This window comes from Miniopterus schreibersii (genome assembly GCF_964146895.1).
Source record: "Miniopterus schreibersii genome assembly, chromosome: 2".
Classification (NCBI taxonomy): Eukaryota; Metazoa; Chordata; class Mammalia; order Chiroptera; family Miniopteridae; genus Miniopterus; species Miniopterus schreibersii.
This window is the reverse complement of record NC_138102.1, coordinates 133,096,546-133,120,486: the sequence shown is the minus strand read 5'-3', so window position 1 is coordinate 133,120,486 and position 23,941 is coordinate 133,096,546.

Here is a 23,941-nt window from a genome sequence, read left to right as displayed (position 1 = left end):
GCGGATATTTGCTTGTACGTCAGACTGACTACTGCTTATAATAGTGACTTGATGTCCCTGAGATATCAAAGCTCTACGTGTTAAAACTGAAACTCATTTTCTTCTCCACCCCACCCCACACCTGCTCCTTCTCCATCAACTCATTGCTCTCCTTCTCGCTCCTCTTCCCTACCGATTCCATCATCATCAAGGATGCTGATCCCATGTCTGTTTATCTCCTGAATTGACCCCCTTCCCTTCATCTCTATGACGATTCCTCTAGTTCAGGCCACCACCACCCTTGCTTATATCATGTATAGCTTTAGGCCTGTGCCATCCTGTTTTGTGCCTCCATGCCTTTAGTTGCCCTTTGTCCTTTCTTAAACTGATAGATTGATTCATCCTTCATGACTTGCTCAAGAATCATCTTCTAGATATAGGAAGTCTTTTTCTGAACTATGCAAACTTTTATTTTACTTTATTCCATTTCTTTTACTGCATTCACTTTAAAAATAAATTATCTACTTATGTGTCCTTTACCCCGTTATACAGGAAGTTCTGTGAGGGACCATGCTTTACTCATCTTTGTTCTCTTTGTACCTAACTCAGTGCCTGGCATATAGTAGGCTATTGAATCTAAACATAGCTAAGATTTCCCCACTCAGTTGCAATCTACAATCTCTACTACGTCATAAGATGCTTGGCCTCTTCCTCTTATTAAACAAACATTGACGGAGTGCTTCCTGTGTGGGGGCTCTGTGAAGGCATAATCACAACATGCCCTGGGAACGGCAAGCCAATTACTATGGCCCTAGTGGGGTGTGGGGGGAGGGGAATGGGAGGGACAAAACTGAGAAGTAATCCAGGCCAGATCATGAAGGGCTGTGCTCATGATGGCTTTTGTGCAGAAAGAAGAGCATTTTATGTGGCAGAGTGAAAAATGATGATGGGGGCAAGACTGGAAGCAGAGGCGTCTTTTATAGAAGCAAATTTGTCATTTAAGTCACACCTCATTATAACTTGTCTACTTGGGCTGTACTAACTTTCCAATAACAGATCATTGCTTTAAAGTATGTATTGAATTGTATTGGTTCATGTATTCATTCCATAACCCTTATTAGTGACTATCAGGTGCCAATATTATATATACATGGTATCTTGGGGATCCCAGAGTAGCAGACACCATGCTTGGCCTCAGAGAACTTGTGGCCTTGTGGTGGTACTGGACACCCGAGTGGAAAAATGTGATTCAGCGTCAGTGCTGTTGGAGGGGTGAGCACAGACTGCTTATGGAGCCCAGGAGGGGACTTACCTCTTAGATGGGAGTCAGGGGAGCCCAGAGAAGGCAGCCTGGAGCACTGACTCTGAGCTGAATTTTGAAGGATGGGTAAGAATTAACCTCTCAAATAAGCTTGAGGCCTGCTAGGCCGCTCTAGGCAGTGGGAACAACTTGTGCAAAGACTCAAATGAGACCACTGAGTTTGCTGTGGCTTGATTTTGTGCTGCAGCAGAGGGTAGGACCAGGAATGAGGTAGCAGGGATGGGCCATGTTAAAGTTTCAGTTTTATTTTGAAGGGGATATCGCAGAAGAAAGTGGAATTCTGACCCACTCTCATTAAGAGATTAGATAGAACAGGGTGATTAGCTGTTCCATGTTTAAGAAGCTGAAGCATAAACAGTAAGACAAATCATCAAAATCATTGGGGCTTTTGGTGGGAATATTCTTAAGAGAAGAAAGGTTAGTAAGTCCTTCTCTAGTCATCAGTCCATATTTCTTGGTTTGGACCTGCCTCTGACTCATACTCAAAAACTGAATCTGAGAAATCCTGCCGTTTCCCAGAGGGCCAAGAGTTCCTGTAATAACTACTCTCAGGACATTTCCTGAATATGATAAACTTTCTGGTCACATAGTTACAGATTTATGAGTCAAAGATTTTCCTCCGAGTTTTTCTTCAATGTGAGCCCTGAGAGCACCATGCAGCGTGGACCCAGGCAAGGTAATGCCGAGCCTGGCAGAGGAGGCCAGGGACTCTAAGAGGTGGTGTTTCCTGGCTGCAGCCCTGTCCTCCAGCATAAACAGACATGGTCAAAGGTTTTACTTTTTATTTCAGAATAACTTCGGTTCCTCAGAATACTGTATGATGTACTTCAAAACAAAATAATTACTCACCTAGCAAAAGTGGCTGGGTGGTACCTACTGGCTACCTACATCTGCCTTCAGGTTAAGAGACTGGACCCTGTCTGAGACTCATGAGGACAGCATATAATTTTAGAATAATAGATGCACAGCATCCCGAGGGGGACTTTATTTTCTGTGCTGGGCTTTAGGGTTGCTGTGAATTAGAACATGTTCTTTTCCGACGGAAACGACACCCTTCTTCCAGTGCTCCTTTTATCTTTGGGACTGAGGAAGAAGCCAAATGTCTTTCTTTTTTCTTCTTCACAGAATGAACTTTAGTGTGTTTAGATTCTTTGAGTAGATTTTGGTGGTTATTTTGTGTGTGTGTGTGTGTGTGTGTGTGTGTGTGTGTTGTTTTTTTGCCCAAATTAGACTGTCTTTATTGAGTTCTGCTGCCTTATAAGCAGCCAATCTTCTGAGGCCCAAAATGTAGGCCAAATGCTGTTTAAAGGAATATAATTATTTTTAATCAAATTTAAAATACATTAATTTTGTCTGCACATTAGTCCTTGATATTTAAGCATGTTTAAAGAAATTTTAAATAATAAAAAAGAATTTGCCCCAAAGATATGCATTAATAATGTCAAACTAGAAGATTTAATAAAAACATGAAGTCAATTAGTTAATATCAAGCATCTCCCTGTAGCCGCTGTTCTGCTAATCTCAAATTCGGCATGTTCCAAACCAACCCAATCAACCTCTCTCCCCTTTGACAGGGCCATCGCATTTTCCAAACCTCCAAAGGAAGGCAGCACCACGGTTAGGAAAGTGCATTGGCTTTTGGACTCAGGCAGAACTAGCTTTGCATGCTGGCTTTAACTTCTCTGACCCTCTGTTCCCTTATTTGTGGAAACAGAATACTTCCTACCTATCCGTGTTGCAGTGAGGACTGAAGGAGCTATCAAATGTAAAGCAAGCAATAAAAATTTTCTTAGAACACTGATTTCCATATGCCACCTTTTTATGTTAGAACTTTATTGACTCCTTAATTTTTTCAGAATCATGTCTAATCACCTGTTTGATTTTCAGTACCTGGAGAGGAGGCAGGCGGCAGTGTGTCCTAGTGGAAAGTCCACAGATTTTGGATTCAGACTAAAGTAGGTCCAGGCCCTGGGTACAGGGTCTATTCTACTAGATATTGAAAAAGCAACCTAAGCTTCGAGAGTATCGGTTTACTCAGCTATACATAATGTCTATTTGTGCGGTAATGCGTGGTATCAGACTGGTGAGGCCCTATGAATGGGCTTTTATGGATAGAATGCAGTGAGCAGGTTCAATCAGAAGACTATATAATGAACTATGAAAGTAAAATGAAGTTGCGGAGCCTGGTTTTTCTTCACACTGCATGTGGAGAGAAAAGTATTTCAAGTTTTTCGAATTTAAAAGATACGGACATTTTCTTCTCACGTTGTTTTAAAGAAATTACTTCTGATCCAAGCACATGACACTCCTGTGCAGAGAATAATAGGAAGTGTTAACTATATAAAACTTTTCTTCCTTTACAAATCTATTAGAGCCTCGTTTTCTAAATGGCCAGGGGTGAGGGGAAATGTACAATCCAATTTGTTTGAAATAGAGGATTCGCGATGTTGAGCTGCTCATCCAGGGCCCGGTGCGATATGTCTTCTGGCAGCTCCCTAGCGTGGCCCACTCTCATCAGCTTTTTTTTTTTTTTAATTTTTAAATTTTATTTTTGTTTAAAATATTACAGATGTCCCTTTTTCTCTCCAATGACCCGTTCAACCCCGTCCCATCCCTCTCCCCAGTTCTTCTCCCCACCATTGTTCGTTCCCAGACACATTCTGCCTCAAGGTGCTCTTGCTTGTATTTTCTTCATCTATCCAACGTCTACACATTAGTCAAGGCACAATGTAAGTGCTACTTCTAGCATAGAGCTGTTCTGGATTGCCTCAGCTCATTTTTAGTGTTTTTTTTTTTGGTCTGAAATTATGGAATTCAGTATCCACATATGATTAACAAAGAGTGGAGAGACCTAATGTCTGGGGAACCTTCAAATTGGCCACAATTTTAAGGATACCATCCTCCATGACCTTCCCATGTTAGCGTCTATAATTTTCTGGAGTACCTAGCAATACAGTGATCACATAATAACGTAGCATTTTTTGAGCACCGACTCCATGACAGGCATCACACTCGGCTCTTTCTATATGTCATTTCATCTGTACTGCAGTCCTGTGAGATATTATTACCCCTGTTTTACAGGTGAGGAAGCCAGTGCTTAGAGACGTTCAGTGACCTCGCGCTTACCCAAGTGCACATAGCTAGTAATTGAGAGAGTCTGGATTTGAAAGTAACTTGCCTTTGTACCAGGCCACTAGGGTTCTTTCATCACTCTTGGCTTCTCTTGAGATGGTGGGAAGGTAAAAATTTATTCCTTTGTGAACAATAATTGAAACTTCCTGACTCATTAATTTAACACCATGCTGCCTTAGACAATTGTTTCACTTTTCAAGGCATAATTCCCTCAGGTTGTTACAAACTTCTGCAGGGAAGGGCTCACTTTATTACCTCACATTCTCCATAATGACTAGCAAATTACCTTGAAACTAATAGAAAAAGTCCCATGGACACAGACAATAATAGTATGGTGAAAGCCTGGGGAGGGGGCTGCAGGAGAATGGAGGGGTCAGTGGGGGGGGCATCTGTAAAACTTACAACGATTAAAAAAAAAAGGAAAAAGTATTTGCTACTTTTTGCCCTGCATTGATGTATTTGCCCAGATCCACTTTGAAGATACTTGTGTACTCGACTGGGGTCATGGGTTGACCCTCATGCTAGATCAGTGAAGTCCTCCGAAGGTTCTGTGTGGTTTAAGAAATCATCCCAGATTATTGCCATGGAAGTTCTAGTGCCAGTTAATGAATGTTTCTAAGAAGTAACGTTTATTTTTTTAATGGAAATTCTCTAGTAATCCTTTTTTCATGAATTGAAAAAAAATTATAAAAATTAGGGACACTTGTGATGCTTGTTATGAGAAGTGACCTTTTAATCTGAACTACCACCCTAAGATCCAGATCATGCAATATATAACACCATGAGTATCTGCAATTTTTTTTTTTTTTAGGGAAAATTAGTTGTGCAAAATAAAAATACTTTCTATAAAATATCTAACACAGTGTAGTCAGCAAGAGGATTCTCTTCCTTCTGTCCACCAGATTTAGAAAGCCGGTAATAAAGATAAAGCTAGTGATATAGAGATGATTTTCTGGATGCACCATCACGATGGGAAGTACAGGATACCAAAAAGTTTTTCTCTGACTGAGTGGTGGTGATCTGGGCCATTGCATGGAGAAGAATTCCGAGGCTGTGCCCTGCCTCAGAGAGAAGGAAAGCCGCAGTCTACTAATGGTTCCTAGCACATGTAGGAGGTGGAATGGCAGGAGGTGTGCTAAGTAACTGTTATACCCAGACCAGCGTTTTCAGTTATTTCCCGGCGAAGAAATAACTAAAAGTTATTTCTAGGGAAATAGCTTTTCCCTTGTTCATGGTCTTTCCTACTTTTCCTTTCTTGGTAAATAGGCTATGCCTACAAGATGACTCAAGTGTGGCTACCAAAGAGAGCGAAAGGTAACAGACACACACCCAGAGTATCAACTCCTGACCTTAGTTTCGTTGTGACTGAACTTAACTACCTGAACTCAACTGGTTAGAGACTAGCAAAGGAGATCATTTAAGAAGTGAAGGAGGAAAGTTGGGTCACAAAACGGTGCCTTGAAACTGCATTCACGTGTACTCCGTGTGTCAGCTCTAATGTCAACACAAATATATTTTGATGGTGAAAAACACTGCAGAATCAGTGTATTATAATAAAAATTGGGACAAGAATAAACAGTGCAGTATTCTTTTTTTGTGTTTTGATTCAAAAGCAATTGTCATCCAAATCCAATTTCAGAATCATTATTTTTGTTGAAAGAATACTAAATATGAAAAGGAGGGGTCACAGCTTGAGTTTCTGATATTGTGCCAGATTTAACCAGCCAAGCAAAGAACTGACATTTGGAAATGCTCTTGTTTACTTGTTTACCTGTCCACCTAGAAACTGTCCTCTAGAAATCATTGCCAAAGGGGCCATACAGTCTTCACCAATTTTCTGATGTAATGCTTACGGTCACAATAAAGATTCATGCCCAAGATTCCAAAGTAAGTAGGAATAGAAATTATTAATTTGTTTACTTATAATTTCACTCAGGAAATATTTTCTTTTTCAACCTCATTCTTAACATTTCTTTAATCTTTAAATTTCCGGGTTTTGTTATTTTTTGGTAATTTCAGAAAATTTACCATTAGCGAAGCTATTTTACAGACATATTTATATATTTTTTGTATTTTCAAGCATTACTTGAGAAGTATAATGATGATGTGTCTTTGACTCTCTGAGGGGCTAATATATTCCTGTTTTGACATTTCTTAAATACATATTTTTTGTGCTCCTGATCTTCCTTGCCCTCCCCCTACCCTGCACTCTCTCAACTTTTATACACTATTAACTCACTAATATCATATTTTTTCTACTTGTATGCTGTTGTTCCAGGTATTTTTTGCTGTTCAACAAACACCTCAAAAGCTAGGGGCTAAACTCTCTTAGTTCTATAGATGGACTGGGCTGAGCTGAAAAGTTTTTGCTTAGAATTTTACATACAGTTGTAGTCAGATTTCAGAGGGGAGCTGCAGTAATCAGAAACTTCTGGGCTGGTGGTCTCAGGTGGCTCCCTCCCATGGTGGAGAAGACCAATGCTAGTTGCTAGTTGGGAGCTCAGCCTAGGCTGTGGACTAGAGTGCCTACACTTAGCCTCTCCATGTAGCGTGGGCTTCTCCCTGCATGGCGTCTGGAACTCAAGAGGGAAGTGTCTCAAGACCATGCATTTTATAAAGCCCAGGCAGAAGCTCCAAGGCTTTTTAATGAACTAGCCTTGCAAGTTCAAGAATGTTACACCCACCATGGTCTACTGGCCAAATAACTCACCAAGTCCAGCCCTGATTCCAGAGAAGGGTAATTAGACATGATGTTTTGATGAGGGCAGTGACAGACTTCTAGAAGAATGTGTCATGGGAGGTATTTTGGAAAATCTATTCTGCCAAATCCATCTTTATTCTTTAAAAAACCATGAGTCATATCTTTTATCCTAAAAATTTCCTGATCAAAGTGCCTAGGCCCTTGGATGATAAAGGTCAGATTTCTTAGAGACCTTAAAAAAATTGGGAAATGAAATTCAGTTGAAGGCAGAGGCCAAAGTATGTGCACACAGAGGACAATGGAGCTACGTATATGGGGAAAGGGTATTGGGTTAAGGATTAGGAGTTGGGAGTTCTAATTCCCACACTCTGGAGGTCCTTCTTATAAATTTAAATAAACCACTTAATCTCTAGGCTGTTTTAATCTTTTCTTGTCTATAAAATGACAGTTAAATTTAACCAGTACTTTTCTATCCTGGCTGCACATTAGAATCACTGGAGAAGCACTGAAAAAAATATAACCCCTCACAACCACCTTAAACAAATTAGGGGTGGGGAGGCTGATGCCAAGATTTCTTTTCTTTTTCTCCCTAATCAATCAGGGCTGAAAAACACTGATCTGTAATACTTTATCAACCACACTTGCCTTTATTCACAGCCTCAGTTATGAACCTTGATGGCATATGAGAGTCACCAGCAATGTGTTTCTTCAAAAATCTGGGGGAGGGCACAGGTGTTGGTATCTGCCAAAAGCTCCCCAAATTATTTCAATATGAGCCAGGGTTGATAGCTTCTGCTTCAGAGAAGTAATTTTAAAACTTTTGCATGCATTAGAATATATTGTAAATATATGCATTTTCTGTTTTCTGTATATTTTGATATTTTGACATTTTAAAAGCCTCTGGCTGGGGAGAGACTGACATTCCCAGAGCCAGCTAATGCCTAACACTAACTTCATATGCAAATCAATCAATCTAGAGTTTATACCCCCAACTACCTCCTTATCTAACTCTCACCCACCAAGCCAGTATTTCCCCTGCCCTAAATTATCCCAGGGCCAGGTACCAGGTGACTAGAGGCCATACTTTTAGCCCAAAGTCCACCAGAATTATTCAATAAGCCAATCCTAAACTGTTTGCTCTGCAGTCTTGACTTTCCCTGGAAACCCCAACAAAGGCTCTATCTTAAACCTTCCCCTCACTTTGTCTTCTGCCTCCTGACCACCTAGTGTTTCTGCCTGTGTGCTGCATGGCATGCGGTGACTCTCTCTCTAGGACCTGTGAGTTTAATGACCTTCTTCCAAACCTCATTCTCTTCTCCTTTTTGGGCTGTAACAACTTTACCGTACTATATCCAATGAAGATTACTTGAAGGGCTTTTAAAAACAGATTGCGGGGTGCCACCCGCAGAGTTTCTGATTCAGTATGCCTGAAATAGTCCCGGAAATAATGCATTTCTTAGAAGTTCCCCATTGCTGCTGCTGCTGGTCTGTCCAATTTTTTTAACACCATTTGTTGAAGACACTGTCTTTACCCCATTGTATATCTCTTGCCTCTTTTGTCATGGATTAGTTGACCATATATTCATGGGTTTACTTCTGGGCTCTCTATTCTGTCCCGTTGATTGATGTGTCTGTTTTTATGCTAGTACCATGCTGTTTTGATTACGATAACCTTGTAGTATGGATTGATGCCAGGTAGCATGATACCTCCAACTTTGTCCTTCTTTCTCAAGATTGTTTTGGCTATTTGGGATCTTTTGTGGGTTTATATAAATTTTAGAATTATTTGTTCTTGTTCTGTGAAAAGTGCCATTAGTATTTCGATGGCTATTGCATTGAGTTTGTAGATTGCTTTGGGTAGTATAGCTATTTTAACAATGTTAATTCTTCCTATTCATGAGCATAATATATCCTTCCATTTATTTATATCTTCTTTAATTTCTTCCTTCAGTATCTTATAGTTTTTGCAATATGTCTTTTACCTGCTTGTTTAAATTTATTTCTGGGTATTTTATTCTTTTTGATGCAATTGCAAATGGGATTGTTAAGGTCTGTTCTCTCTATTACCATTTTGCTGAGAATTTTCTTATCATTAATGGATATTGAATTTTGCCAAATGCTTTTTCTGCATCTATTGATATGATCATACAATTTTCATCCTTCATTTTGTTTATGTGGTGTATCATGTTAATGGTTTTGTGGATATTGAACCACCCTTGCATCCCAGGAATAAATTCCACTTGATCATGATGTATGTTCTTTTGAATATATTGCTGACTTAGGTTTGCTAATATTTTGTTGAGAGTTTTTGCATCTGTGTTCATCAGTGATATCTTATACTTTTCTCTTTTTTTGTAGGGTCTTTGCTGGCTTTAATATCAGGGTAATGCTGGCCTTGTAAAATGAGTTTGGGAGCCTTCCCTCGTCTTCATGTTTTGGAATAGTTTGAGGAGGGTAGGTATTAATTTTTCTGTGAATGTTTGGTGTTTTCATGTGCATGTAAAATCTGTAGCAGCATCCCTGGCCTCTACCCTCTAAATGCCAGGAGCACCCTCTCACAATCCCCAGTTATGATAACCAGAAAGGTTTCTAGAATTACCAAATGTCCCATTAAGAATCACTATTGTAAAAGCAGTTACAGTCTTCAATTAAGTAATTGAAAATAAGTCGTCAACTTAATGAGCACCTATTTTTTCAACTCTACTCCACAAAACAATAACACACACTATTTGCAACTTTAAGAAGGAACTAACAATCCTGTTTAGTACTTGGACTAGTTTATTAAATGCTGTCCTTTGAACAACATATCCTGGTTTGCCCAGGATGTTAGCATTGAAAGTCCTAACTTCTAGGAACCCCTTCCCTCACTTTTTATTTTTGTTTTCTATAGAACCCAGAGAAAGGGATCATTCTGCATTTGTTGGCAATGAAGGGAACTGACATTTGTTGGGTGTCTGTTTGTATTAGTTAGATATCTTACATGTTTGCATCACATCATCTTCACAGTTACCCTGCAAGGTGGCTGATCTCATATCACAGATGAAGAAGCTAACACCCAGAGGAATGAGAAATTTTCCTATTATCACAGAGCTAGCAAATGCAGAAGGAGTGTTCTGCTCCAGGTGTTTCCTGATCGAATGCCTGCATTCTTGCCACCACTCCACTCTTACTACTAGTCTTGATTATTTCTGAACCCTTAAGATGCAGTTTGATTTTCTAGGGTCTTTGAAAAGTGCTTCTAAATAGGGGAAGTGGGAACATAATTTTTAGCTGAACAGTCTATCACATTTGAGCTCTGGTTAGTAAGTTTCCAAGATTAGAGTCATTTGGAGTAAACTCCCTCCACCTTCTTGCTTGTCTCCCAGTACAGAAAGAAAACCTACAAAACAATAGAGCATCCTGTCCTGGAAGCAGAACCTAACGCAAGGCTCCTATAAGAATCCATATTCACTAGAGGCCCAGAGACTACTGTTGGAGTCCACTAAATTCAAACAATCTGCAATTCCATCTAGCTCTCCAGGTGGGTTTTTCAATATATTGGTTAATTATATTGCACAATGGCTCATCTGCTGTAAAAGATACATTGATTAACAGCAAAATTAAATTAGAGATATCTTATTATAAGTGCTATTATATGTCTCAGTTCACTGGAATAGGGCAGAGCAAAGTAGCTTAAAATTGTCCTTCAGTCTTGGGAGAATGACATAAATGGCTAAGTAAATCACTGAATGTAGCTTATAGGGTCTGGAATGCAACTAAAAATAGGCTGAATGTTTCTAAACTGGAACTGAAATCAAGGCAACCACAGGGTTGCACAATGCTTTTCTAGGAGTGGCACTTGTACAGATGCCAATGAGAAAATTAAAGGTAACTAAACATTGCTAGTTGTCCTTTATTAATTGAGCATGAACTGTCAATGAAGCAAATTTGCTGAATAAAACCAGTTATTTAAGAATAACTATATCTTTTCAAAGTTTAGAGAGATCTACAGATAACTTTTTAGTCAGGATAAAAAGAACAAAGCTGAGGTGAGTAGAACTCTAATTATGGATGATAAATTCCCATGTAATAAGAATAGTTTTCAGCATTTGGCAAATCATTTCATTTATTGAAAATTTAAAGAATAATGTTCTGTATTGCCACACATGTTCCAGTGACAAAGTAGCACATTAACAGATTCTAACAACACTGACCTTTTGTTCCTAATCTCATGGTTAGTTTTTTGTGTTTTTTTTTAAACAAACAAGGAATTTGTGGATTACTAACTTTCAGGAGGGGCCACTGGTTTTCTAAGGAACTCAAAAATCACATCGTGGGATGAAGCATTAAAGATACTCTTTAGATGACTCAGTCAGAAGAGTCAATTCAAGGAACATGAGAATCACCTTCAAATATTTGAATAGGTTTCAGGTGAAAGACATTAATTAAGTTTTATAAGCAGGGAAGAGTAAATAATTGGGATGTTGGGTGGAAGTTACATGGAGACAGATTTTAATGTCACTAGAAAGCAGAACAGGAGGCTGTTCCAAAAATAGAGTGGGCTGCATGATAGAATAGTGAGTTTTCAGGTAGAGCAAGTATTCATTCATTCATTCATTCATTCATTCATTCATTCATTCATTCATTCATTCAACAAATAATTACAAGTGACTACTATGTGCCAGCCACTGATCTAAATTTTGGGAATATAGTCACAGACAAGAAAGACAAGGTCTTTGATCTCATGGAATTTATATTACAGTATTGGGCTGACAAACTTTTTCTGTAAAGGGCCAGATAAAAAACATTTTAGGCTTTGGAGTCCACAAGGTCATTGTTGCAACTACTGAGCTCTGCCATTGTTTTGCAAAAGTATCCATAGGTCAAGAATTGGCAAACTACGGCCCGTTGGCCAAATCTTGCCCACCATCTACTTTTATAAATACAGTTATATTGGAACACAGCCACACTCATTCATTCCTATTTGCTTGTAGATTTCTGCCTTTAACAACAGAGGTGAGTACATGTGACAGGGATGGTAAGCCCCGTAAAACCTAAACTATTTACCATCTTACCCTTTACAGAGAACGTTTGCTGATCCCTGCCATAGAAAATGTATAAACAAATGATTGTGGCTGTATTCTAATAAGACTTTATTTATGGACACCAAAATCTAATTTTATATAATTTTTACATCTGAAAATATTCTTTAAAAATTTTTTTCAATCATTTAAAACCGTAAAAAAAATATTCTTAGCTTACAGGTTATACTAAAACTGAGGTTGGCTAGATTTGGCCTGTGGGTCATAGTTTGCTAATCCTTGTTCTAAAGTATTTTAGCGAATTCACATATTTTGAATAGTTCTATTTTCACTGATGAGAGTCTATGTGTAATTTCATTCATACTTATAATTACAAATTTCGCCATTATGTTAAGTAACAAAATGTCTGCTGTTGATCAGAGAAGAAGGTCACCAAAGTGCTCATAGCAGTTATTTCTGGAGTGTGGGGCTTTTTTGATAATTCTAGCTGATTTCCCCATTCCCTCCTACCATTTCAGTGTGAAATCCCTATTAGAGCCCGGCCAGGCGTGGCTCAGCAGTTGAGAGTCGACCTGGGATCCAGGCGATCAGGGTTCGATTCCCGGTCAGGGCACATGCCCAGGTTGCGGGCTCGATCCCCAGTAGGGGGGATGCAGGGGGCAGCCAATCAATGACTCTCATCATTGCTGTTTCTCTCTCTTTCCCTCTCCTTTCCTCTCTCTGAATCAATAAAGATATATTTTTTTAAAAAAAGAAAGAAATCCCTATTAGAACATCTGAATGCACCAGGGTTGTATTTTAGCTTAACTAATATATAATATCACACTGTACTGAGCTATTTTAAATTATAGACATCAGAACACTTTAATATACAGAGATGTTTAATTCTTTTTGCCTCACTGCTCCCTTTATGGGCCTTTGGCCATACTTTGCATAACTAAAAAGGCCATTCATCTGGGAGACTATATTTAGAAGTTGGCTGTAATTTTTCTTTCCCCAGATCCCCAAATAGCAATTTTTCCCTCATGTCACACATCAAAACAAACTACTCATGGTTAAATGGAAAAAAAAGTAAAAGTATTTGACTAGGTGTTTGAAGTGACTAGAAAGTTTAATTTTAAATGGTTGACCTAATAACCACTTGTAGGTACCACCTGAATATTTTGTTCTGAAATAATATAATTTCTTTCTAGGATAAATTTTCCTTTTTGACAAATGCGCCATCTCTATGTTGAAGTTTTCTGAGGCATGCTATAAAACATCCTTTTTTCCTGTTGCTACTGATCTCCTTCCCTCAAGCCATCTCTCTTTCAGTGGTTAAAAGATAGATCAGTCCATAGGTTGTCCTGTTTTCAGAATCTTTTTCTTGCTTCTTGTTGCATTAGTAGATTTAATCTGAAAACTAAAATTACTTTTGAGTAATAAAATCAACTCTTACCCTCCACCATTTGATGGATTAAACATGTTTTGTTTTCATTGTGTGCTTATTTTGTTACTGGATGGGCTAGTGCTGCTTTTGGGGAGCTAAAGCCAATAGCTGTTTGACTAAGAGAGCAAATGCCATGGCTTATTACTGTAAACCCCAATGAGAGGCCGCTGGGACTCGAAATAAAACCTTGGAGGTGATCTAATCATTGGGATGACCTTAAGCTAAATCATTTAGAGCAGCATTGTCCTCAAACATAAAAGGTGACATTGTCTTGGCCTGTTTATTTGACTTGCTTATTTGCTTTGAAATGAAAAGAAATCTGTTTTTTTGTGAAATAAAGGATAGGATTGGGATTTCCATTGATTTCAAGCACTGACCACTTTCCATTCTCTTCGGAGAAGCTTGCTAGAGTATAGTCATCTTGACTAAAGAGGAGATTGCTTTATGTGTCCAAATCCTTACTGAACAGTCCTTTACACTAAGGTTCTTTTTATTTTTTATGTGAAAATATGGGATTTTGTTGGTAAAAATTTATCAGTGTGGGTTATATACATAAAGAATACAAACAAATTTCATGCTCTTCTAAAACACTAATACCACTTTCTTCCTCACTTTCTACAAAAAGAAATACTTAATTTTGAAAGTAAAAAAAGACGACTTCTGTTTTGGGGGCATAGACGCAAATCCTCTGAAATTGAGGTTGATTCTGGGGCAAGGACAGTGATGTCATAATTTGTAAAACAGTGATTACAGTTATTTCATTCACTATAATCTTGTGCTCAGCCTCAGTTCTTTTGACCAACTATTGCAAGGTTATATACTTTGGTCAAATCCAAACTCTGGTTAAATACAACTCTGTGTTACTTACAATGACTGTGCCGAGACCTAAGCAGATGGTTATGGGTGGGAAAAGCACCTAATTGTGAGAATGGTGTCGTCTTCATTTTATTGCACTAACTTCAAGTTGGCCCTTAACACTGTTAGCAACTCCACTTCATTTGTCTCTCTTTCGTTCACCGTTCTCTTTCAGGCTATTTTCTTACATCCAGGGGAGACACTGAGAAGTGTTTATGATTGTGCGCAGGGTGGGTTGGGATTGAGGGAGTGGACATAAATTACCACAGCTGGTTTGGAGGGGGTCAAGACCTACAATCAAATGCAGCATCAAAAATTTTGGTTAGTCAGTCTCTAGTCTTTAAAAAATTCTCAGCCCTGGCCGGTGTGGCTCAGTTGGTTGAGCAACGTCCCATGTACTGATAGATCGCTGGTTTGATTCCCGGTCAGGGCACATGCCTGGTTGTGGGCTTGGCTCCCCAGTAGGGGGCAGGAAGAAGGCAGCCAATTTGTGTTTCTCTCTCTCCCCCTCTCCTTTCCTCTCTCTCTAAAATCAATAAAAGCATATTTAAATAAAAATCTCAGAGACCAAATCCTTCAAAAGGTAATGGCTCACAAAGATTGGCTTGGGAAAAAGTATAGTAATGAGAGTATAGAAAATTTGCAGAGTAGTCCAATAGAATAAGATAAAAAACAAAACAAAAACAGTAGCCAATTCCAAAACCTAATAAATAATTTCAATGTAGAAATTTTACAACATAATATTTTTATTATTGTTTTATAAAAATTCCAAAAACTAAAGTGAAATATTAACTTTTTAGGAAAAATACTATTGAGATAATTTAACAATTTTACTACTATTTCTTTCAAAATTAAGCTTACTCCTTCTGTCATCTACTTTTAATAGCTAGTGTCAAGATTTTTCAACATGTGTTAATTTGAATCGTATCTAGCCCCAATTTCTCTCTGTATGAAATCTGGCTTATTTGTTTAGACTTACCTCAAATGATATCTATTTTACTAAAGATTTTTCTAAATTTCAGTCAGAATCAATCATTCCCTGCAGGGTAGCATTTTACCCATATTTTCATTTTATAAAATGAAGTATTTAAAAACAATTTTAATTAATAAAATTATAGGAGATCTCTGCATTTTAGAAATATATATATTTATTTTATTTATTTATTTTTTATATCTTTTTATTGATTTCAGAGATAGGAAAGGAGAGGGAGAGAGAGACATAGAAACATCAATGATGAGAGAGTCATTGATCGGCTGCCTAGCCTGCAACCCGGGCATGTGCCCTGACCGGGAATCGAACCCCGATCTCCTGGATCCTAGGTCGACACTCAACCGCTGAGCCACGCCCAGCTGGGCATGCATTTTAAATGCTCAGCAATATGGCATGTTACATATTTGTAAATGGTTGCATTTACAAGCCTTTGAAGTAGCTACACAAAATATAAACTATGAAATGCTAAAATAAATATTTCAGCCTATTTCGCCCCAAAAGGATGTACATAAGGTTTTCTAAGTTGTTCTGAATCCTTTTCAAAGGAATTGAATCAGTGGGGGTTGAGAGTTCACAGGAATCTTTAAATCTAATTATTATTCTTTAAAATTAGTATCTAACTAAGAGCAATATTTCTGAATCAATATCTTTAGGCCTGATTTTCCCCAACTGTTGCACAGTCAGAACTGAAAATAATTAGTGATCAACATTATTTTTAAATAATGTTGTTGATAAATCTCATGATAATCCTTTATTTTGTTCTAATTTTCTTCCATTTCAAATATATCTTAAAAATGCCATCATGTAGTAGTATTTAAATTTAATGTTTAATTTTTGATCCTTTGAACTAAAAATTATGATAGTATCTGAAAATGAAGAAAATTTTATTACACAATTTGCTAGGTAAAACCATTTTATTTCCATGTGTAGAATAATAATATTAAAACTCTTCTTTGTTGCTAACATTCAGTATATAAAATAATCTATTATTCAAGGCATTACTCTTCATATAACAACATTCTTTCATTTGTGAAGTCATTCACAAAGATTCTTGCTGACTAAGCTGTGTTGATGAATATGTAATTAAACTCTAAAATACTTGGTGCCACTTTTTGTTAAGGTTGAAACCTACAAGGTCAACCAGCTAGTGTTATGCATCATTTTACACAAGTAACAAAGCTGAAAAAAGAGAAAATTTCCATGAAATAATTTTGTTTTAATATTGACAACTCCTTTGTAACTAGGGTTCATAATTTTGAAATTGACATTTTCTCCCTGACATTTTATTCCTTATGATCCTTATATATACAAGCAATAAACTTCATCTTACTTTATCATTTGTAAATCAGCTCTGCCCAATTGCTATTCATTACACAGCCTATTTTAATATCCTTTACATCTCATTTACATCTTCTCAAAACAATATTATCACTAAGCAGGACAGAAGAAATGACTTCATTTGTATTCTTTTAGTTAAACTATAATCTCTTGTATAGCTCTTAAGATTATTTTAAATATCATATGCCTTACTACATTTTGTGATCATCTGTGTTAGTCTAAAATAAATAAGATCTTTGTTCTCTTATAAAATTTTGAAAACAATTTAATCTTTTTTATTGTAATATTTGTCTACATGTATTTATTTGGTTTCAAACAGATTATACAGTATGCTGGATGTCACTCTAGATGCTGGGGACTGAGTCAAAACCGAGAGGCAAAAGTCCCTGCCTCCTCCAAGTCACCTCCAAATTCTTGCCTGTACCAATGAGTATTGATTTGCTTAGTAAGTTTAAACTAATGCCTTATCCCTAAAACACAACTTTTTCTTTTTAAAAAAATTAAATTTATTGGGGTGACATTGTTTAATAACATTATATAAGTTTCAAGCGTACAGCTGCATAAGGCATCATCTGTATCCCGCGTGGTGTGCTCACCACCCAAAGCTAGTGCCCTTCCTCGCCACGTAGTTGACCCCCTCGTCCTCTGCCCACCCCCTTCCCCCATGGTAACCTTCAAATGTTATCTGCGTCTATGAGTCTGTTCGTTTGTTCTGTTAGTTCATTTGTTGCTTTCTGTTTTATATCCCACATGTCAGTGAAATCATATGGTTGTTGACCTTTTCCACCTGGCTCATCTCGCCGAGCCTGAGACCCTCAGGTCCCCCCATGCTGTCGCCAAGGGTGGCACTTCACCCTTTCTTATGGCTGCGCGGGTTTCCACCGCTTGCGGCTCCGCTTCTTTCTCCGGCCAGCCAAGGAAAGACACTTGGCTTGCTTCCATGTCTTGGTTACCATGTGTAATGGACATAGGGGTGCATATATCTTTACAAATAAATGTTTTCAAGTTTTTCAGGTAGATACCCCGAAGAGGGATTGCTGGGTCACATGGTAGCTCTGTTCTTAATTTTTTGAGGACCCTCTGTACTGTTTTCCATAGTGGCTGTACCAGTCTGCATTCCCACCAGTGAATGAGGGTTCCTTTTTCCCCGTGTCCTCTCTGACACTTATTTCTTGTCTTGTGGATAGTAGCCATTCTAACAAGCGTGAGGTGACATCTCAGGGTGGTTTTGAATTTGCATTTCCCTTATAGCTAGTGAAGTTGAGCATCTTTTCATGTATCTTTTGACTGTTTGCCTGTCTTCTTGGGAAACATGTCTGCCCAGGTCCTGTGCCCATTTTTAAACTGGATTGCTTTTGTTGTTGTTTTGAATGTGTAAGTTCTTTATATATTTTGGATATTAGCTCCTTATCCAGAGGTATTGTTTACAAATATCTTCTCCCATTTGGTTGGCTGCCTTTTTGTTTTGTTGATGGTTTCTTATGCTGTGTAGAAGCTTTTTGGTTTGCTACAGTCCCGTTCATTTATTTTCTTTTACTTTCCTTGCCTTTAGGGTCAAGTTCACAGAATCCTTTCCGAGACCCAGGTCTGTAAGTTTAGTACCTATGTTTTCTTGTATGTATTTAATTGTTTCACATCTTATATTCAGGTCTTTGATTCATTTTGAGTTAATTTTTGCATATGGTGTCAAATAGCAGTCTAGTTTCATTCTTTTGCGTGTGGCTTTTCAATTTTCTCAGCATCATTTTTTAATTTTAATTTTTGTTTTTGATAGCACATGTGTCCATTCTATGGACACCTTTATTATTTGAAATAATGATCTAAGTAAAATTTAAAAAATAACAATGAAAACAGCTGAGCCAACATGAATCAGGACATAAATTCTAAGAGTTGAGGCAAACTTTGTGGTCAGAATTCCAGTTGGGCAGAAAAACACACACACACACAGAAATGGTTGGGCAGAAAAAATAGGCAAGAGAAGAAAAAGCTTATATCAGAGACAACCTTAGACTGCCCAGTGAGGAAACTGTCATGAACATCTTTCTAGGACAGAGACCAGTCTTAGAATATGGCATTTTTAAAGTAGAAGCAGGGAAGTGATGGATTATAGGCTCCAGTTGTCAGGGAGCATGTTCTATTCACCACACCAGCACAGTGCTTAGGACATAGTTGGTATTAAATAAATGTTTCTTGAATAGAAATGAGTACCTATGAGAGAGGACAGCAAAGTCAGGCATGGGACATGGTACCTAACAATGTTGACACTAACCAGTGTCTGACCACTTTGCCCAAAAAGAAGATCTCATTTGCCCTTGTTCTGGGGAAGGACGGCATATACATTGCTTATTCGTAGGTCTTTAACCAATCTTCTGCTTCCAGTCCCCACACTTGGGATTATACTGCACAGTTTTTTGGGTTCCTGCTGTTACTCCTCAGAGCAACAGCTCTGCAGAGTTGTGTGTAGTGAATGGCATGGCCTCAGGGTGCGGTGCCTGACTGCAGCCAGAGCTCTGACTGGTACAAATCCTTCCGTGCCATATCCTATTAAGCATAATTTCTAAGCAGTGCTGTTGAAATTGCTCCAGAGGCTGGATGGGATGTCTGTAGCCAGCCAAAACCTCCATCCCCAGGACTCAGCCAACTGAGGGATTGCCCTGGGCCTGGCAGCATGGGTAGTTCTTTTTATTCAGGGAGTTCAACCATGTGAAGCCCATGCGTATACTGATAGTCAGCTTCTCTGCTTTCCAATGCAGAAAGAGAAATATATCTCCTCTCTTCCATACCCTAAGACTATTTTTCATGTACGAAGATGCTCTGACCATCCCTTGAGCCTGATTTCACTATGTATAATGTTGGGCCAAGAAATACATGGTAAGAAGCCTTGCATCCTACCCACCACGGTGCTATCAGAGGAAATTGCAGCAATTTGGTATTTGAGAAGCTATAGGAAGTTGGCCACCTTCAGGCTCTCACACTCCTTCAGTCTGGTACAGATCCAAGGGGAAATGATCCCCCAGTGCACAGTGCAGAGCGTGGGGATGTTGCTCCCAGGGTTAGAACATGGGTAGGAGAAGTGGCTGATGAGCACTTCCCAAAGGCTTCAGTAACTATATCTTAGCTTTTATTTTTCTGTTTTAAAACTTATAACAGAGCTTAATTTGCCTTCAGACTGCTTTTCAATTTTCCCACCACCATTTAGCGAAGAGGTTTTCTTTTCTCCACTGTATGTTTTTGGCTCCTTTGTTGAAAATTACTTGCCTGTATATATGCGGGGTTTTCTCTGGGCATTCAGTTCTGTTCTATTGGCGTGTGTCTGTTTTTCTGTCAATACCATATTGCTGTGATTATTGTAGCTTTGCAGTATAATTTGGAGTCAGGGAGTGTGATACCTCCGGCTTTGTTCTTTTTTCTCAGGATTGCTTTTGCTATTCAAGGTCTTTTATGGTTCCATACAAATTTGATGGGTGTTAGATTTTGTCAAATGTTTTTTCTTCATCTTTTGATAGGATCCTGTGATTTTATTCTTTATTTTGTTAATGTAGTGTATCCCATTGATTGATTTGCATGCATTTAACCATCCTTGTGCCTCTAGAATGAGCCCTAGTTGAGTATGATGTATTATCTTTTTAATGTATTGGTTTGATTTGCTAATACTTTGTTGAGGATTTTTACATTTATTTTCTTTTTTTTAACCTTTACCCAAGGATATTTTTTCCATTGCTTTTCAGAGACAGTGGAGGGAGAGAGAGAGAGAGAGAGAAACATTGATGTGAAAGGGACACATTGATTGGTTGCCTCCCGCATGTGCCCTGACTGGGGCCAAGGATCAAGCCTGCAACCGAGGTATGTGCCCTTGGCGGCGATCGAACCCGGGACCCTTCAGTCTGCACTCCAATGCTCTAACCACTGAGCCAAACAGCTAGGGCTTTACATCTATTTTCATCAGAGATATTGATCTGTAATTTTTGCATGAGTGCTGTTTTTTGCCAGGTTTTCATATCATGGCTATGTTGGCCTCATAAAATGAGTTAGGAAGTGTTGCCTCTTCTTCAATTTTTTGGAAGAGTTTGAGAAGAATAGGTATGAAATCTCTGAATATTTGGTAGAATTCACTCATGAAGCCATCTGGTCCCGGACTTTTGCTTTTTGGGAGGTTTTGATGTGTCTTTCCATTTCCTTAGTGTTAAGTAGTCTGTTTAGCTTTTCCAATTCTTCATGATCCAGTGTAGGAAGGTTATACATTTCTAAGAACGTGTCCATTTTTTCTGGGTTATAAAATTGGTGACATAGAGTCTTTTATAGTATTCTTGTATAGCCCTTTGTGTTTCTGTGGTGTCCATTGTAACTTCTCCTCTTTCATCTCTAATTTTATTTATTTGAGTCTTTTCACTTTTTTCCTTAGTAAATCTAGCCAGAGGTTTGTCAATTTTATTAATCTTTTCAAACAACAGCTTTTTGTTGCAATAATTTTTCTATTGTCTTTTTGTTTTCTATTTCAATTAATTCTGCCTAATTTTTAATTTTCTTAACTTCTATTGACTTTGGGTTTCATTTGTTCTTTTTCTGGTTCTCGATAAGGTGAAATGTTAGGTGGTTTGAGATTTTTCTTGTTTCTTGAGGTAAGCCTGTAATGCTATAAATTTCCCTCTTATTACTATTTTTGCTGCATTCCTCAAATTTTGATATGTCGTATTGTCATCCTCATTTGTCTCTATGTATCTTTGATTTCTTCTTTGAATACTTCTTTGTCTCAGTCATTGTTCAGTAGCATACTTGTGTTTTTCTAGTTTTCTTTTTGCAGTTGATTTTCAGTTTCAAAGCATTGAGGTAGAGAATATGCGTGGTATGACTTAAGTCTTATGTTTGTTGAGACTAGTTCTGTGCCCCAACATACGGTCTATCCTTGAGACTATTCTATGTGCACTAGAGAAGAATATATATTTTAGTGTTTTGGGGTGAAAAGCTCTATAAATATTGATTATGTCCATTTGGACTAATGATTCATTTAAGGCTGATATTTCCTTATTGATTTTCTGTTTGGATGATCAGCCCATTTTTGTCAGTTTCTCCCTTTAATTCGATTAGTAATTGTTTTATATATTTTGGTACTCACAGGTTGGGTGCATATATATTAGTGTGTATGTCTTCTTGTATTGTTCCTTTTATCATTATAAAGTGTTCATCTTTGTCTCTTGTTACTTTTATTATCTTGAAATCTATTTTGTTTGATATAAGTGCAGCTATTCCTACTTTTCTCCGGATATAATTTGCTTGGAGTATCATCTTCCACCCCTTCACTTTGAGGCTATGTTTGTCTTTGCAGCTGAGATGGGTCTCCTGAGGGGAGCATATAGTTGGTTGTGTGTTTTAATTCATCCTGCTAATCAGTCGGTCAGTTTAGTTAGTTTCTATTTAGGGTGCTCATTGATACATAAGGACTTCCTATAGCCATTTTATCTTTCGTCTTCTGGTAACTCTGCATCTTCATTGTTTCGTTCCCTTGTGTTCCTGTTATTTTAGTTTGATGATATTCTATCGTTTTCCCCATCCATTTCCTCTTTTTTATGTTATGTGTCTTAGTTCCAGAATTTTGTTTTGTTACCATTAGGTTTATGCAAAAAGTTTCATATGTACAGTGGTCCTTTTTTTCTAGTTGCATTTTATTTTCATTCACCTGGGCAAGTTCAGTCCTTTCCCCTCCCCTCTTATGTTGCAGGCCTACCTCAAATTATGCCTTTTTATGCTGTGTGCTCATTCTAAATTGCAGTCGCTATTGTCTTCTTTTTTAATGCTTTTACCTCCTTTAATCTTTATGTTATATTTAAGTGCTTAATACTCTATTCTGAATAAGAGTTGCAAATTTCTGCTTTTGTCTGTCTGTTAGTCACCTTACAGTTTTGTGTCTTTGTATTCTTTTTTCAGGTCGAAGAGCATCTTTCAGTATTTCTTGTGGTAGTAAATTTCCTCAGCTTTTATTTGTCTGGAAAAGCCTTTATTTCTCCTTCATATCTAAAGGATAACTTTGCTTCAGTATCACTAATTCTTTCCTCCATTTGGTCTGCTTTGTTTCCTAAGCTTGCTAGTTCATCCTTTATCTCATTTATTGAATTCTTCAGCTCCAGAATTTCTGTTTGGTCATTTTTTATAGTTTCAATCTCTTTGGTAAAGTACTCCTTTGGTTCATTAGTTTTATTTCTGAGCTTGTTGAACTGCTTTTATGAGATTTCTTGCATCTTGTTGAGTTTTTTCTCAGAACTGCAATCCTGAATTCTCTGTAATTTAAACCACAGTCTTCCATGTCTCTAAGTTGATTTTCTGGAGATTTATCATTTTCTTTCTGGAATCTCTTGTTACCTTGGTGATTCACTATGCTTGATGGGTTATTTTTCTGCCTGGGCATTTGTGAAAATAAAATCTTTTTCTTTTTTTAGGTATGGTTATAGTTCTTTATTTTAATTTTAATTTTTTAGCACTTCCTTACTTCCTGGCACTGCAAGATGCTCCAGGCTCATCTTCTGTATTTCTTGCCCCAATCTTTAAACATTTTTCCAAGAAGCACTTGTTGCATTTTTTGAAGAATGGTATTAGAGACAAAGATCTGAATGCTAGGCAAACTTGCTGCTCCTGGGATGTCATTGCTTCTGGGTCTTCTCATCTGACAGAGCAATAAATATATGTGTATATACTAACCGATGTGTTTACACATTTCTATACATAAATATCTGTATTGATATTTAGCTAAACAAAATTTCCTACCAATTTTGGCTATTCTAATCTGTTACCACATAGATTAGCTTCCTCTACTTGCTTATCTGTAAATTCCCACTCCAACAATGAGAAGCCAGGCTCCCCCAATCTGCCACCCATTTACTTAATTGTTCAGTCTCAGAATATGTCTATAGCAGTATCAGATTTGTTAACTCATACTCTCATGGGAAACAACTTTGTCAATTAGCGTATACTCTCATGTGCATTTTCATTTGCCTTTAGTATTAGACTCCATTCATCTCCCAAGTTACTTAGGTCAGCATCTCCCCCCACCGCCACCCCTTTCAGTGAAGGTGTTCCATACATCTGTAATACAATTAGATTATTTTGTCACATCTGCATTCCATCCTGGGTTCCAGCAACCTTCCAAATGATTTTTCTTTTTAAATTATGTACTGAGGTTCCA